Source organism: Corvus kubaryi, unplaced genomic scaffold (assembly GCF_017639235.1).
Source record: "Corvus kubaryi isolate FWS band 111438036 unplaced genomic scaffold, C.kubaryi_AGA036_p1.0 37387, whole genome shotgun sequence".
NCBI lineage: Eukaryota > Metazoa > Chordata > Aves > Passeriformes > Corvidae > Corvus > Corvus kubaryi.
Window position 1 is genome coordinate 11,694,123 of NW_024581129.1, and position 19,087 is coordinate 11,713,209.

The 19,087-nt window shown below is 37.9% G+C and overlaps 1 protein-coding gene across 27 annotated transcripts in view; it reads right to left on the bottom strand.

The window, feature by feature from the left end:
* RBFOX1 (RNA binding fox-1 homolog 1) overlaps window positions 1-19,087 on the bottom strand; it is a 1,110,759-nt gene that overhangs the window by 162,801 nt on the left and 928,871 nt on the right. The gene's annotated exons all lie outside the window — the stretch shown is intronic.

Sequence of the window (19,087 nt, forward strand, 5' to 3'; positions counted from 1 at the left end):
AACCAAGTCTCCCATAAAACATGCAGCATGGTTTGGGGTTTCCCAAGCTCTTAGGCTGTTTTCAGTCAGAATCTAAATTTTAAGCATGATAAAACCTGAGGATACCTAAGCTCTTACTGTAAATATATACATTTTGAAATGATAATTGAGTGGTCATGCTGCATTGTAACCCTAAGTATAATATTCCTGAAATGCCTTTACAAAGCCAGCTGGAAACCTTGACATTTCATCCATATTGTTATTTATATACATATTTACTGCTGCCACCTGCTTGTTAACTTGGAGCAACCATGAAGCAGTACGTTTCCCGTGTTTCATTATACTTTGACATTTCACTAGAACTACAGAGCTGCCCATTTCTCAGTTTCCACTTGCTCTGCAGCCACTCTTGAATTATATTGGTTTAGTAATAGAATAAAGATCTTTCTCCGTAGTAGTACTAACCTCTTTTTTCTGTACCCAGATGGCACAAATCGCTGCTGGCACATGTAACAATTCTAGCACAGCTTCTGCTGCTTAAATGAACCCCCACAAACCCCACAGAGCTAGATTAGATTAGGGAATTGGGAGGTGAGGAGCAGGGCTGGCCAGCGGTCTCAGCTGAAAGAGATAAGGATTTGATACAGGCTGTTTGGGGCTGTGATGGAGCACATTGCACTCTTACACTGTAACGCTCAGGGAGCCTGTTCCCAATGAAGAAAGCAAAATTAGCTAATAAAGTTAATAAACCTAATTTCATAATCAGTACTACAAAACCCATTTTTACTATTATTTAAATAACTGAGTTATTTGATAGCCCTGATGTCTCATGAAAAGGACACTTTCCAAGGAATAATGCTGGAAAGAGCAGTCACCAGGGGACATCCAGACTGCTCAAATTTACCTTTGTTCTTGCTTTGCTCAGACAATCCAGTGAATGCACCAGCTCTGATATTTCTGAAAAAGGCTGACCACCCCTATCCATACCCTCAGACATTTTAAAACACATCTGAATTTCCAGTTCCTCTGTGCATATCCCAGGAGGAGCGCTGGGAGCCGAGCACGGTGTGATGGGATTAAGGGAAGAGGTCCTGGAGAACATTGAACCAGGCTGCTTTGGAGAACAATTCACTCTGGGCCACAATCTACTTGACAGACAAAAAAATGTTTCTGTGTTGTCAGTCCAATAGTCTGTCAGGAGCCATTTTAAATGTACAAATGGAAACCTACAGCATGAAAACCTTGGCATGTGACATGAATCTTCCGTGACTTCACCAAAGTTGTACTGCTCTATATTTAATACAGGCCAGAACACAACCTAGCACACCTATGTATAATTAATTTTAAGGAAAATTCTCCAGGTATTCAGTATTTAAAAGACACTAAAATTGAGGGGAAAAAAGATATGACAGAAAGATAACCAATAGATTAAAAATTCTCATAAAGCTAAGGGCATTTGGCATTTATATAAGCCATAGAAACCAATTTAACATGTTTCTAAGAAAGCAGCATCTCTACCTATTCTTAAACCCTGCCCTATGAGAACAGAGGAACCCTTCTTGTGTAGTTGAAAGGACAACAGTTACAAAATTACTGCAGGAAGGGATGAAAAAGAAGGAATGTACTGTAATTTTTCCAGCGCCTTCATTGACACAGCAATGGTAAGCTTTTCCTGCTGATTGAACAGCAACTTCATCAAAAAACCAAACCTAAGTTTACTTAGCATTTAGAGAGGAAAATGGTGCCTCAGGTTGCATTTCTAAATCAACCACAATACAGTAACTAAGTGAAAGACTTTTTTTCCTTGTTAAAATTAATTTAGGACTATACTAAAATGATCAGAACTACATGGGAAGCACTAATTTTTGCTGCTGTCCTGATGACAACCACATCTCAGGACAGAGCAGGGAAAGGCAAAGAGAGGTCATTTCTCACAAGGCACAAACAGGAAAACAAAATGCAAAAAACTCAAGCGATTGAAGAAAACAATCTTCATTTTGTAAACCTCTTCTGTGGCTTAGCTGGGAATGAGCAATTTCACATTCATTCATTCAGCCTCAAAATAAAGGCCAAATTTAAAAACACATCTTAGTTTCTAGTTTCTGTTGAGGCCTTGCAAAAAGTAAACTTCTTTCTAAAAGCCAATCATCAGCTCTTCTGAGAATTTGGCTTTATAAAAACTGCTAAGTGAGACAAGAACACTTGGTTTTGCTGCTGAAGATGACCAGGTACACCCCAGCTCACCAGGGACAAAAGCTTCACATACGTTCTTCCTGATGAAACCCCAGATCCTGGAAGGGGAAACCACCACACATCTGCCCAAAAGTGATCCCCACAGATCTCTCAGGGAAAGCACAAACCCTTAGGCAGCTCCTACCCCAGTGAGGGGGTGTAAACTTGCCTGCCAAGCACTCAAAGGCACTGCTGAAGGCAGGGGGAACCTCTCACAGTCTGATTATGTATCCAAGAAAGTGAAATTGAGAAACAATGCAACTGAAACGCGCAGACAATCAAAGCCGCTTCTCTTCTTTAATCAACCCCTCCAAAAGCAGGTCTAATGGGAATGAAGGATTATTTTCCCTTGAAGTGTGGCTCCAGTCCCTGTCCTTCAGAGCTGCTGACATTGTGCTCCCCCGAGAACGTGGAATGCTTCCATGTGCTTGTGATCCTGCTCTTTGGGCTGGCTAAGAGCAGCACTTGAAATCACCGAGAAAAATCACACATTAATCAAAATCAGCAACAGAGGCTTATTATTTTAGTCTTCTTCAGAAATGACCTGACCACCAGAAAACCTAACTTCATGTTTCTCTTTTATCTAGAAGAATTTACTTGTGTCTTTGAAGAGTGTTAAATGCTCCTGTGATGACACCTCTCTCTCCCTGCTGTTTCACTTTTGAGCCAGAGAAAATTTAAGAGAACTGTATTCCCATAAAGCTTTTCAAACACTGATTTGGAGACAGATCTGAAATTCTAAATTTTAAAATGAAGGGCAGATCTTCTCTTCAGTCAAAGTAGTTACATTATCCACCTGAATCAAAAAAATAGCATTTTTCACACATCTCCGAAAGTCTGTTCCTGTTTATAGAACCACATATCTATGGCAAACTCAGCAGAAATTGCTTGGTTTAATTTCTAGCTGCAAGAAAAACAAATGCAGACACAGCAGGAGGCAAGGAGGGAAGAGCTGTGATAAAATAGGTTGAAGACTTGCAAAGTACTCAGGATATCTGAGGAAGAACAGTTAAGCAATATGATGTGACCTATTAAAACAGTGGAAAAAATAGGTTTGGAAGTCTGTTATTTGACTTAGCTCTAAAATGCAATGGTGAGAGCAGAAGTTATACATCATTTACTAAAACCCTAGAGTGAAATATTGCTACTCTTCACACATAGTTCATGAAACAAAGTTCACTAGAACCTTGCTATGAAAAATTCTGGATGGAGTGCTCTGGTATTCAACAAAGAAAACACAATACATTGCTAAAATGGAATGAAATAATTTGAAATTTTGATTCAGGTTCTCATTGTCTCATTTGATTCACAGACCTGTCATTTCTAGTTGATGCCACCTCAGATGTCTCGCAAGAAGGTCACTTTATCTACATTGACACAATATCTACATCTATTAAAGTTTGGTTTAGTTAAGAACAGCCTTTACAAGTATTTTGACTCATTTCCTCTCCTGTAAAATGACACAACATTTGTTCTGAGATCCTCCCCATTACTTCTGACAAGCCATTTCAGCCAGTCTCTGCAGTTTTCCTCACATGAACATACTGTTTCCTCATTCCATTTACCTTATAAAGACCAAGTATTAGAAAAATAAATAAGTGAGAATTAGATTAGGAGAAAAAAAAGAAACAAAAACAAGGTATGCATGGGAGAAATAAAAAGCAGCAGCAGGGAAAAAAGGAAAAAATTAAAACACAGGAAAAGAAAATGTTGTATTTTAAGGAACAAACTTGACATAATAAGTCCTGGCCTCATTTACCATGACTTTGCATTTCAATTAAATACAATGGAGACATGAATAAACATTGAACAGGATAATCTTTGAATTACCTGATGAATGTGTTTCTGCTATTCACACTTATGAAAAAAATGAGAAAATTGTAATGCAATTGTTAATCAGTTGCTCAACTTTATGGAGTAACATAATTATAAAAGAATTATATCTTAGTTACTTATTTCAATTTTTACTCCCACAAGTACTTTTCAGTTTAACTCTGCAAAACCCCAACAATATGTATTTATCTTCCTTCCACCACATAATTTTAAACAAAATTATACAGAAGACAAGAAGTCAAATAACACTTACGGAACAATGCAAGACGTTAATTGACCTAAGAAACATTATTTTTCAAAAAAGTTACGTTTTTCCTACACTTGCCAGATAACACTTATACAGTGGAAACAAAACTCTCAAGACATTAGCAAACTTTCCCACTGTCTGAAAGCCTGAGTGTCAAAAGCTGATGTGAAATTCAATAAAGGAGATTAAACCGCATTTCTGTAACCACCTAAGCAGCTGGGAAAATCTTGTCGGATAAGTTAAACCTAAGAAATACTTTTTTACATAGTTCTTAGTAGTAATAATAGACAATGGAAACATCAAAAGGAATCTCTCAAATTGAAGAGAGTCTCAAAAAAAAGTTCTATTCTACTTCCAGAGCCAAAAGGCTGTTAAAGAACACAGTGAGAAATCCATGTTTAAACTACCCATACAAGACTTAGAACACAAAAACGTCAAATGATGAATGAATTTTTTAACCCATCTCTGCATTAGAAGAAACACAACATGGTCCATGTGAGCCTGACTTCCTGTGCCCAACACAGGCTCTGGAAGTGACTACACCTGGTAAGAGCCACCACCCTTCACTAATCAATAACATAAGGTGAGAGTAGCTTTGAAAAAGCATCACCTACTGGTCACTGAGTCCCTGCACCTTACAAACCAAATCTTCCCTTGCCATGCATAGTTCCTCATTTATTCAAGCTTGTTGGTACAACCAGCGTGTGGCATGTCTTCTATTAGCAATCAAGTCTTACAATTCCTATTGACAAGACGGACAACAATCCACTCTTGTAAAAGATTCATGACGCAACTTTGCACTCTCTACTGCTTGCTTGCTCATAAAACCAGTGCAAATCCCATCAAAAATTTAGCAGAACCCCTGCCTCATCTGTTTAGGCCTGAAGCTAGTTGCAGGGACAACTCATTAGGGACAAGCTCATTAAAACCAGCCCTGGAGCAAAAGCAGTTTGCAAGTCTCCTCATTTTTATTCACTTTCACCTAGCCATTGCAGCTCCTTGTGCTACCCAGATAGAGAGCTTCCAACGATTTGGTACGATAAGCAAGGCTGTTTCCAAACTCACGCTACACCCAGGGTTCCACAAATGTAGTTCCTTCTCTACTCCAAAGCTAAGAGAGTTCTGTTCATTTGTAGGACTTAGATAGTTCTGTATGGAAAGGCAGCATCAGGAAACCCAGAGGATTCTCTTCTGAGTACATTAGCAAAAGGTGCCTGTGAGTAATTACCAAACACACACTAAAATCCAAAGAGAAATCAAGATGTTCAGAACTAACAATAACAGATAACACATGCTCAAGGATTTAGTGCATTTGGTATTTCATGTGGTGTTTTTAGAACCTTTTAGTAGCTAAAATAGGCAAGAATAATTTAATTTTTTTTTTTTTTTTTAATGGGAGAAGAGGATGGGGGAAAAAACCAGAAAATATTTCCTTTCTCCTAAATAATAAATATTGTTTAGATAAAACTAGGGGTTGCATGTTGTTTACCTTTTCTGTTATTTGCAAAAGTTACTTTTGCCATGAGCACCAGCTGGGAAACCTCACTAATATCTTCTAAAACAGAAAATCACAGTTATCCCACAGTTCTGAAGATTGGTGATCCTGGGGTGATTACAAGAGCTTCCTTACTTCTGTCACATACAAAGAGAACTGCAAAGGTCTGCAAAGAGTGGATTTCCACCCCTCTAGACCTGCGATGACAAAAGCTGGTGAGTCTTGCCCAGGTATCCAGTGGCCAATTTGTGCACCAGGACAAGGAAAATTCATGGAGATAAAGCCTTGAATGTCACTTGCTAAAAATGGTCTTAGAAGACCTTAATTCTAGCAAAAGTTGCTGCCACGTGCATGGTACAACTATTCAGACATAGATACATGCCCAGATAATGCATTAGGCTTCTGAGGAATATCTGATTCAATTGGGCGGAGCAAAGAGCTGTCTGCACAACAAGTGTGTTCCAAAAATTCTACAGATCAGCTTTGAAAACCAACCAAATTCTACTTGCCCAGCTAAGCAGAAAAGCCAAAAATGTAACCAACAGTCAGAGTGAAGAAGCCCTCATTCCACTTCAATCCCAGACGAGTGGCTTTAATTTATATTTTTGCAAGCGTGCTAATATTCAATCATGTATTTTCACCTTGCCTGCACTTCATACACAGCACTACATACAGGATACTTTCTTATTCTTGTCAAGTTCATTCTCTGCTCAGCTTATGATGGTGTGTAACAATCTCATTGACAGTCTTCAGCCCATCACCCAAGGCCTACAGCATTTTTCAAAGTAAAAAAAAAAAAAAAAAAAAAAAAAAGGATTATTTTGCTTTCCTTACTTCTGTACAACTATGCAGCCAGAGTCAAAAGTGCTTACTTAATCTTGAAGCATAATTATTTGGAAGATCACAGGCCCAAACTGTCAAAGACTATAAAGTCCAACATGCACAATTTTTCATAACAAAAAGATTATTGCCATGAAAACTGTTGCACCGATATAATTACTCTGCACATTGTCAAGTGCAATGAGCACACAGCACCTCTAGCAACACAGGTAAATTGATGGGGTGTGAAGTTTGTTTCATGCAAAGGCCATTGCCTGGCTGCTCAATATAGAGCATCACTTACCCAGCATCAACACAAGCCCTGCCACAGATCAACAGCCCTGTACACAGTTCTCAGCTCTAAGTTAAGCAAATCAGCTTCACTTTGACCAAAACGGAGTAGGACCATTTAATGGGTAGTTTAAGGAGCAGCTCAGAAAACAGGAAAGCACAATTCCCCTTTTTGATTGCTTTTTTAGAGAAAAACTGGCTTCTCTCCATTCAACAGTCTGCAGTGGGGGCTGCAATTCTTTTACATGCTTGAGTAAGAGGCACCCACACACTAAAATAAAGTCTTAGTTAGAAACATTATTAACCATATTTTGCATTGTTTCCTCTGCTTCACTGTGCAAAGGATGAAAGCTGCAGCACCATTAATGCAAACCAAGTAATGAAATCAACTTTTCTGAAAAATAACGACTTAGGGAGTAAGATATTTAAAATTAAAATATATAACAAGCGTGACAAAAAAAGAACCAAAAAAACCCTTTATCTAATCCATTGCACAAGTTTTCAGCATTTTGAAAATGTTAAAAGGGCCATGCTTATTTTTCTATTATTCTCTTGTGTCTCCATTAAAAAAGTACCTGAAGGCTGAGAACCTAAATGTCTCTTAAAACCTACAGCAGATATGGAAACTTCTTAAGACATGAATTTGTAAAGAAGACAATGGCAATACAAATGCATTTTGAGTGAGAACAACAATATTACTTTTATCCTTTAAAAACCAATAAAAATTATCAAAAAAGCAGCTTAGCAACACAATGACTGAAATTCAAATGCTCTGAAATATAAATAAATATACATTTAATAACACTAGCTCTTTGATTCTTAGACAACTATTGTAAAACTTTATTTAATCTTTCCTACAGCTTTTCAAAGGCACCTTAGATATAACTCTGCTTTTAAATTTAACTATAAAATGTGAGAGGAGTGGAATACAACTCATTACCACGTTAGCTCTACTTCTTTTCTAAACTATTTTCTTAGAAAAACAAGTAATTTCTCAGCTTCCAAGTAAAACATAAAATACAAGCAAATTCAATGTAGAGCGCTTAGAAAGGATGCAAATGCATCATATATGTCACTTACTGTGTGGGGGAAAACCTGAAAACAAATAGCTCTGAAAAGGTTTCTTTACTGCAACACTGAGTGTTAATAACATCATATCAATAAAACTGAAAGATGCAAATAGGTAATTTGGATTAAGCATTTGGATTACTTGTCATTAGTTATTAAGTCTTGCTCCAAATGAACTTGCTCTAAGGCACTAACATATTTACAAATACAGTGACTTCTTTTCCTGACAGAAGTGAAAACACACCAGTGCCATTAAAGACAAATTTAGCCTGGGTCCTCTAAGCAAAAATGCAATGACTTCATTGAGCTTCATTACTAACACAACTTTCCCTTATTAAAAATTCCAAACAAACAGGTGTTTCACACTAGGTCTACTTCTGAAATTGCTTTCTTTTTATTCCCAGGGATACATCAAGAGCTGAGGGAGAATTCATGCAGTATAGATCAGTCAGGCATTGACAGCACATCACACTTTGACAAGCTGCTTGGCTCTGTTTAAAGTCTAAGTTAGGCCTTGGCCCATCAAGGCCATGGCTATTGAATTATTGACAGACTCTCACTGTGGCGCAAAGGGAAAGAGTGCTACAGCCTCAGCTCAGTAAAGATGAAATGGAAACCCTCTCTGAAGCTTACTTTAGCACGTTAAAGGAGTTTTAATGGTCTTGTTTAAAATTCAGTAAGAGAATACATTACGCTGATTATATTTTCACCAGCTAAACAAAAAGTTTGGGATGGTGTGGAGATTATAAATGAAAGGAAAACTACACAAAGTAAGAACTTGATCTATACCAAACATTCCAAACTCACACCAAATCGTTCAGCTTTATGTGCTTGACAATTTTCACTATTCTCTGCTGTTATACCTGGTGCAATCAAGGGTTAGCAATAATGTGGAGGTTCATCGTCATCCCAAAATACAGGCTGGCTTTTATAACAGTTCCTTTCTGCTGATGTCATTAAATCTACAAGCCAATGAGATGGCCAATCCATGTTTACAGTTTACCAACCCCAGTAGTTCTCTCTCTCTTTTACTTTCTGGTTACCAAAAGTGCACTAAGGGGTGTCAGTAAGAAACCGGCCACCCAAAGTCTGTTTTGTTTGTTCGTTTTTCCAGCAGAACTTGTCCACAGAGTAAACCACCATTCCTCCTCAACTAGCTGATTAATATTAACAATCCTCATATTCTTACATAATTTCTTTTCTTCTTCAAATATATACCTGCCAAGCTTTACTTGCATTTTAATAGCTGATGTCAGACAAGCAACAAGCAGAAAGTTCCATCTCAGGACTATAATTTTAAATACAATGAGACTGACATCAACTGTCGCATAGACACGCGGAAAATTATTCCACATGGACTTCTAAAGCGCCTCCTAAAAGCTTCAAAGAATGAGGACAGTTTTTAAAGAATTTAAAATTATGATCAGGGAGGGGGGTGGGGGGGTGTTAAGCAATTTGTCTTATGTGACCCTATATTCATTTCTCCAACATCGCTTCCAATATGCTGCCCCCTGTCAAATCAACAAAGAGAGCCAAACAGCACATCTAAATTTGTGTTCATTTGCCTTCTGCAGGATTATCTTTGCCACGTCAAGCATTATAAGTAAATCAAAGATGCTTCTCAGGGGCTGTAAGAGTGGGGCTAATCTCCAGACAAATATTTAGAAGGCAGCTTAGTCTGTTCTGGCTTTAATCGTTTCCAACTGATTTGACTTACTCTAATTACAGCCTTTATGTTATAAAAGCCATTTTTATGTTGCTGAAGAGCAGTTTCAGTGCAAATACATGAAATTTTGCTGAGTTTCTGTTCCCATGTTGATTATGGAAATGGTACTCTACAGCTTTCCTCTAATTAGAAAAAACACACTTCACACAGCATCAACAATTTTTAACATTAATAACAGAGTGACAGTGTCCTTTTGTGTGTCTTTAAATAACTTCTCAAAATATGACACCACAAAGCCACCATATCCCACTTGGGTGTCATACTAGGAGCAATTTCCACATTTTTGCATATTATGTTTATTCAAACACAAAACAGCATCTTTGAAGAAGCCGTTTAGTAATTTAACCTAACAGAATAAGATAATTAAACTTCCGGATAGTCTGTGTTGAGGTGCTTTCCAAACCCATGAACTTGGAAAATTCAAACACTTATATACAAAGCGAATTATACATCTCCTTTGACAAACCAGACACCATGGCCTCCTATTACTTTTAGTATTTCCTTACCTTCCTATAATTTCCCATAATGAACAGACAGCTGAGATAATGTAGTTTTGCTTTGAACCAACTCACAGATATTTCTGGCTGTTTAGTGGAAATTAACTGCAACCCAAATGCTGGGAACAACAGAAATCAAGACGTAGGAGTCACAGAACACATAGCATAAGTCCATTCCAAATTCTATACATTATTAAGTAATGCTTCCCTAGAACAGAAAAGACCTTTTCATTTACCATCAAAGCAGAGCCCAGAAAAAGCAGTTATGATGAAATATAAATAAGGCATGTGATAAATACAGATTATTTCTGCTGTGACTTTATGCAACAGACAACACTGCAAACTTCCTATCTCTCTGCAGAAAGAATCAACAATATTGTGATATGATGAGAAAAACAAAAAGAGGATTAAAGGACTAAAAGCTGGTATGATTTTATTAGGTATAGAAAAGATGCTTTAGGAGTCAAAACTGAAGGAAAAGGCAACTCTGAAGTTCCCACAGTGGAGATATATATGCTTAATAATATGACACATCACATTCAATACTGAGAGGGGTCAAAGTAAACAGCTATAGGATAAAACAGAACACCAGGCAGAACTGAGTTCCAGAAGGCATGTACAGCATGACCTCTCTGTGAAATAACAGGTATCACACAGTTTTGAACAGTGCTGAGACAACAATGTCTCCATGTTCCTTCCATTTCTCTGAAAAATCCAGACTTGCTGACACAACCCTGTGAGGCATCAACAAGAGGCATTTATATGTCCCCATCTGCGAGAATGGAGGGCATCAATTACTCAGGCATCAATTTTGACTGCTTTATTATTCTGGAGACTTGTTCCATAATAGATTGTTATCCTTTTTGTAAAAATTAAAACTGTACTATTAATAACTCCTTGACAAGACTTCAGATCTCAAATACATTAATAATAAATTCTTGGCTTTATGTGTGAGCTCCTCATCTTTTTTATCCATAACTAGATTTTGTAAAATTGGCGAAGAAAGTGGAAAGAAAGCAAAACTATATGATACTGCTCAAAAAAAACTTTCTAGCCTCCTACTCTGCTCAGCCTGCAGCTGTCCCGAGATGAACAAGTATTCTGTACATTCAGTAACCCCTCTTGTTTGATCTAAAGTTTTGGAATGTTGAAGAACCTGATGAAAAGCACACAGCAAAGCAGCCGGGAGCAGAGGGCTCCGTTATGGTGTCTCTGCGGTGGATCCTGGGTTTATATGATTTAGAACCAGCAGACAGAGTGGTGGTACCAGCCCAGGAATGGAATGAGCTATTTCTGTTCCAGATACTCTCACTCCTGAGCCACACAACCTCCTGTGGGTGTTTCCCCACAGCCACCTCAGAGTCTCTCTTTTCCAGACTGAGTGTCAGCCAGGTATCAGGAACAGTGGGGATGGCAGACAGCCAAGAGTCTCTTCCTAAAACACTGCACAGATCCAATAAAAGGGTTTGATTTTTTTTTTTTCTGAACTGCACATCCTCACTTCATTGCCCATTTTAACTCTTATACAACATATTACATTGTTAATCCTGTAGGTCTAGGGTGGAAATGTTGAGGAACAGAAAATTATAAAAATGACTACTCCTTTACTTGGAACATCATCCACTGGGCACGTGTTACGCCAGTTCTCAAAAAAATCTTCTGAGTCTGTTTGCAAACCAAATTTATTTTGGTTTAGAGCAACACATTTCCCGAGGGGCTGACTATTCAAGACACTTCTACCAAACCCATCACAGAAGCAAATACTCTTATCAGTCTTACAGTTGTCCAAATTATACCCCCAAAGTCCCGCAATCTTTAGTTAACCTTCAAAGGATAAGGCAGAATAATCTTTGCCTGTAGCTTTCACACTTGAATCTCTAAAAGTTATCACAACCTAAATAATGACCCTAAAAGATCCTCAGGAAAGGACCAAGACTGTTGCAAGTGGGAGCAAACCAAAACCGCTTACCTTTTACTGTTTTACAGAAAGAAACATATATGATATTAGAATCCGTGAAACCAAGTCACTTTTCCAAGGTATTAGAGACAATAAGCATTTCAGAGGTGATTATCTTCCACTTGGCTATCCCAGTACAATCTGGTGTCTTCTATTGTGAGGAAATAGACTCACTGCTGTGAGGAAATTGAGGTCTTGGTGCGTCTGGGAAAAGAATTATTAGCATAGCCGTGCTGACTGTACAAACTTTTCGGGTTTTTAAATCAGTTCTTCATAAGGTAATCCCTCCTTAACGATACAGTGTTTGGGACTTTTTATTTTAGTAAATATATGTTTTCCCTCTCTCTGTAAAACACTAAAGAGCCAGCATGTCATGTATCTGCCTGTCAAGGAAAAGGTAAAACTGGATTGTCGAACAGGTTTGTTATTAGTGAACCCTGGGTCTTACATATATGGAAAAAGTCATTAAAGCATTCAGATGCTTTTACAGAAACAGCTTTGAAAGCAACAGAAAGGCTGAAGTTGATAAACAGTAACACATTTAAAAAAAAAAAACTTTCCAGATATAGCACAGATATTCCATCTTACAGTTTACTTCAGCATCTCTCTGCAGAGGATTAAGACAATATCCTTGCAAAAGGCACATTATCTCTCATCTACTTATTACTTGGTCTTTGCTCCTGAGGAAGAATCTTTGACCAAAGGACAAAATAAATGCTCTAAAATATTGGCAATGGAGTTTCGAGAATTTTACATCAAACAACTATTTCCCACCAAAAAACCCCATAAATTCTATGTAGTTTTTAAACTAAAGCATAAAATTAAAATAAGAAAAATACCCTTGAAACTCTATAGAAGTTTTTCATGAACCTGAATAATGTTGTGGAGTAAATCAGTCATCAGAATAACTTCTGCCTTAGACTGTCAATATTGCTTGCTTATATAGGATTTTGGTTTTTATATATACCAACTTACGTAAGCTAACCACAGATAATTTCAGGAAGAAAAAGAAAGAATTAAATAATGGACCAAATTCTGCATCCCAATCTGTTGAAATGAAAAAAATAAAAAGGAAAAAAAAAGGTAAACTTGAATGTTATTGAGGAAAAAGAAAACACAACAAAGAAACACAACCCCAGACATTTAAAAGAGAAAGCTAAAATTCATTCTCCTATAAACAATCCTTGTGCTAACAGCTAGATAAGAAATCTTCAAGGTTGAGACTCCATTTCCATGGCATCAGCCACTGTCCAAACACATCATATTTGCTGTTTAGTTAAGGAAGGACTTACAATGTCCTATACAGGCCATGTGAAGTTCCAAATGCAGTTTGGAGCTTCCTGCTTTGAGCTGTCCTGATTTGAATATAAATAAACGAGCACTGCACAAATTTTAAAAAATTCTGTATGGTTACAGGAAACATAAAAACATTCCTGAATCTACCCAGTCACTTTATTTTTTTTACTTCTTTTCCTTCTTTCCTCTCTCTAATATTGCCATGACTCAATGACGAGTTTGCAGGAGGAGCTGTTTCCAAAAGTGGTGCCAGTCCTGCAGCTGCTCCTGGCCCCCACTGGCCTCTGCAGGGCCCTCTCACAGGTACCCCCTCAAATCTACAGAGGAACAGGGGTGAACAAGACTGGGGATTTGACTTTGGCCAGAGCAAATTGCTTAGCTCCACCCATATGAGTTTCCTGATTTGGTTCAGTGAGCAGCTGCACAAACACTCACACAGGTACAAGGAAGGGCAGGAGCTCCCTATTCCTTGCAGTGTTAAATCTTATTTCCCCCAGGACCTGGATGAGGATGGAGCCATATTTTTCCACTCTCTAGCAGAAGCAGCCAAGAGAGTAATGGGAGATACAAAAGGAGAAGATTCTATCAGCCTTTTACTGACCGTCCTCTGGAGAGTGCAGACAGCAAAAGTGCTAGAAATGCTTTGGGTTTATAATTTTTAATACATGCTCAAAAAAAATAGAAGTTCTCTAAGAGTTTATTATAAAAGTACCACAAGAGCAGTCCAAATATCAGCCTTAGTTGCTCAGTCCCATCACTTATGGAGTCACTGAAGCCCGCCCTGCTTCCACACCCCTAAAACTGTGGTAGCATGAACATTACAGGCCTGACTTCACTAAAAGACAGTCTGGGCCTCGATAACAGCACTGCTCATTGCACTGCAATTTTTAAAAGCCTTTTCTCAGAAATGAGACTCTAAAACTACCTGCCAACCAGGCCTACCCAGATAGAGTAAAGCCTGACCTCCAAAGGAAAAAGGAACACAGGTAACACCAAAGGTCACTGTTTGATGTTCCATGCCTGTATTACACACCATACTTCACTACAACACAATTCAATTTTACTCTTAGGGACCAAACAGGATTTTTGCCGTGGAAATTGCCAAAGCAGACTTCCCTCCTCCCCTTACCAGTTTTTCTTTTTTATCCTACAATCACAGGCTGTGAAAGCAGGACATCCCAATGGTATTTAAACAGCCATTGTGAAGCAAGGAACTGCGCTGTGAAGGCAGCAGAACATCAGTGTGCTAACAGCTGATTCCCTGAAAGAGAAGGAAAAGGGCCTGCATGCCAGTGCCCCAGCTCAGGAGGGTCTGAGGCTGCAAACAGAGCTGGGCTTGGCTTGGGATTCACGGTGGGCACAGGGCAGATGCATTCTGAGAGCCTGGCAGTCCTTGTCCCTTTCGGCTTTGCACACCTGGGTTTTCCTTCCAGAGCCCGTGGCAGGGGAGGCTGTGCACACAGTTTTCATCCTGACAGCCTCACAACATGTCCTGAGCCTTTCCTCGGAACTAAAAATCCCTTCCAGTCCCAAACAGAATGTGGGATACCCACAGCATCCCCAGGAAAAAAACCGTGTTGCATTAGATGGAGTAGGGCATTTGTAGGACTCAAAGTAGGACTTTGAGGATGAAAGAACAAAGTCCTGCAATGGCCAATTTTATAATTAATCTTTGGGAAAACTACAGGAAGCTGTTAATACAATGAAATCTGAAGCCATTCACATTTCATCCATCTCACACTATTTTTTTTCACCTTTACCCATCATTAACAGTCCTGCTCCTTCAGGGCAGCAATTTTGTACCCTTCCATATCTGTGCAGACTTTGCACATTTCTAGCCTGCAATCACCAATTAAACACTGTTCTACTTCTCTGCTACAGCTGTCCATTACCTCAAGCCTTCTAAAAAAAGCAAAGATGGAAAGAAAAGAAGTTGAACAAAGTTACAAAAGCTGTTGACATGATATAGAAATCTGCCTTTTCGATAAATACGTTCTCATTAAGTTTAAGAAATACAAAAATAATGCATTCCCCAATAACAATTACCAGCTAATGACCTAAAATAGTTTTTGCCTACGTAACTGTGCAAATCTAAAATTCCAGCTATTTCAACAGCACTTCAGAAAAATCAGAGAGGCTCCATTTTCTATGAAAATGGCACAGAATAATAGGAAACAAAGGTTATAATGCAGTGTCCCTAAAAATAATGAATTGGCAGTATTTCACCCTACAACTAAGGCACATTAACTACTTAAATAAACAAAACAGACTTTAAAGACCTGGACACTCAGCAAGTCTGGAAGACTGATGTCCTGCCAGTTCTCAGTGATGTGTCTTGCAAAGAGACTACATTTATTTTCTATGGTTCTGCATCCAGTACCTTCAAAAAGCATGAAAACCAATCCAGAAATAGTTCTGAGAGGCCTTTTTTTAAATTTTGGGGTTTTTTGCTTAGCGTTTTAAAAGACCAAAAGCTCATCAGTTTCTATATAATAGCATTTGTGATATTTTTAATGTTTAGTATTTGCCACATAAAGAAAAACCAAAAATAAATATACAAGAGAAAGCAGTCTATTCATGTCTTCCATTTCCAAGAAAAGACAAATGATAGGTGTTATTACTTGGCTCTCTTATAAAAATTTATGGGATACATTTTTGCAGCCATATTAAAAACGAGAAACACAAGATACAATTGAAGACAAACTATAATGACCAAGGAATAACAGGGCTCCTCAAGAAAACGTTTCCTACAAAATGGGTTCTGTGTCAGAATTCAGTTACATCTTGGATTCCCCCATGGATCCAACCCCATTCCAAAGGATTTAACACAAGGTGGGAATTTTTGGACTAGCACATCTCGTCTTGTAATGGGAAAGTCTTTTCTATGTAGGTGACAGCTCCAGCAGGACAACAGCAATATGTGAGAGGCAAAATAAGGAGCTGGAATTCTGGAGTGATCTGGTTCAGGCTTTCTTTCTACCCTGGCAGCCCAAATGAAAATAGGCACATAACACTGGCACCAGGATTTTCCCACACTTTATATTTCTCTTAAAAAACCCCCCAAAACAAACAAGCAAACAACCAAACAACACCAAACAAAAAACCAAACCCACAGAGCAAAGCAACATTTATTGTTTTTGCAGAAAATGTGTTTCGAGACATATCAACGTACATGACAGACCTGTGGCACATTCAGAAATGGACACATTTTACAATTTCAGGATAGACAGATGCATTTATTTATCTATACATGTGCACTGCATAGGAAATTATCTCTCAACAGCCTGAAAGCAGAAAACGTTGTCCAGTTTTGTTTTTCTTGTCCTGCAGGATCAAATTAGACAGTTAATAGTCATGACAGGTGACATTTTTGAGGCATCTGTGGCTCTCAATGGGATGAGCTGGCTGAGCCCGAGCCCACACGCACTCAGTGTGTTTTCCTATATTTTAGCAGTCCACTTCAAATTGCTAATGCATGCTAAAATAACTAGCTCATTTTATCTGCTCTAGAGCATGTAAAATATTAATTAAAATATATTCACTAAGGTATTCCTGAAACACACCTTTATTATCATCAAAGTAAGCCTCAAGAATAGAAAGGAGATAAGGAAGTTTAAATGATAGCAGCTGGACATTTTTCACGTTGTATGTCACTGCAGAATTATTTTTAAATCCATTCCTATAGTGTCTTTAGAACAGTTTGAAATAATTAACAGCTCTGTCAATAAAGTAGCAAAGTATAAAACAGTGCTTTTTTAAAAAACAAAGCTTATAAAAGCAGAGAATGTAGGCTTGGGGTGAAGATTCTGTATCATACCAATAAAAAAATTAACCCAAATAGCCTTGATATGTTTTAGAAGTGGGTCAAAATAATAAGTAGTAAATATTTAGAAATTTTCACTGAGGCCTTTCATATTCTCCTTCCTTGTAAATATTACCTGGAAAAGTTAACTCTCCATTGTCACCCTTTCATTGGTGCTGTTCTCACTTGTAAATGCATGCCATTATCACTTCAAAAGTATGACATCAGTTACCTGTCACCAGGCTTGCAATTAAAGTACTGTTTAGAGAAAGTGGAGTCTGCTTGTCTATTGATGCAGGGCGACAATTGTCTGTAATTTTAATCGGGGTTACATGCATGTGCTGATAAAAGATGAGACCTGTTAGTGTCATTATTTTGCTTTCATCTTTAGGTATTCTGCTTTATGCTTTTTGTTCTCTAATTTTAAAAATGCTCATTGTGATGTTTTAAAAGGAATCCCAAGCCACATTAAAATAGTGCTGGAAGCTGAACACTGTTATTAGATAAAAGTGGCTCTAATGCATTAGGAGGTGTTGAGTTAATAGGAAAACAGCTTTGATTCAGTAGCCTCTGACGTGCCACTACAACAGAAGTAAAAAGGCAGCGGGCAACTCCCCTCTAATCACCTCCTGTTAGCTGCAACTATAGGCAAATTGCTGGTGAGGATTAAGTGGGGAGACTATCACAGGATCAGTGTCAAGCAGAAAAAAGACTCAATTTGTGAGCAATCATGACTCCCTAATCACTTCTCTAAGAGCTTTAGGAATTACTAACAGTAGTCTTTAGAAGTGTGGACACATCATAAGAACCGACCTACAGAGATAAGGAATCGCTTTTGACCATAAAACGTATGATTACCACAGATAGAACAGTTAAGGATATAGATAATAAAATAAATGACGGCTGAAAAAATACAGAATTTGCCTTCACCAAGAGTGTACATCTTCAGATGACTGAGATTATGATATATGTGTGTCAACATTGTGACTGCAAGCTGAGATAAGCTAAGGCTTGTATGGTTTGGAGGCAGCATTAGAACAAATCTGTCAGCAACAATGAGAAGAAAATGCCGTACTATTGCAATACCGTTCCTCCTATGAACAGTGGAGGAGATTCTACCCAGAACATATTTTCCAGTAGTTGCTACAGAATTATTCCCTGTCGATTTTTTTTATTCCCAGCTATTTTTACTTGCAGTAAAAAAATAAAAATAAAAGGAAAAACGCAAACACCTGCTATTTAATTTGGAGACAATCTTATTGATATTGACTTCAATTTTTTTATGTATCATAACCCTCCATTAGATTATAAAATTCAATAAAAACGGCAAGCACTAGCTTTGTAACACCTGAAAGATCTATAATTGTAGGGGTCTGAAAATCAACATGCCACCTAATAACTGCTACCATTTTAGAGATTACAAAGTTTATTCTGTCTTTGTAGTCTGAGTTGCAAAGCAATTGGACTGCCCAATCAAAAATTACTTTTCCTGCTGTTGTTTAACATGATCTAATCTCTCAGTATCAAAAAGAACAAAATAAATGAATATTTAACCAAGCTGCAAAAAAAGTACAACATAAGACATGGTTCAAAATAAGGAATTACTTGATCAAGGCACATCAGGCTGCTGCTCACCGAGAGTAGATGGAAACATATAACACATGCAAATGTCAGAAGGACACCTGACTCACAAGCACAGTTATTGTTTTCAGGCTTAAATATGTTTCAGCAGTAGAAAGAAGCAGTTATAGTAAAATCAAACCAGTTCTTGAGAAATAAAATGTATTATCATTGATTCTCTGCTAAGAACAAGCCCCAGCAGTTGCAGTGCTTTTGTTGCACTGT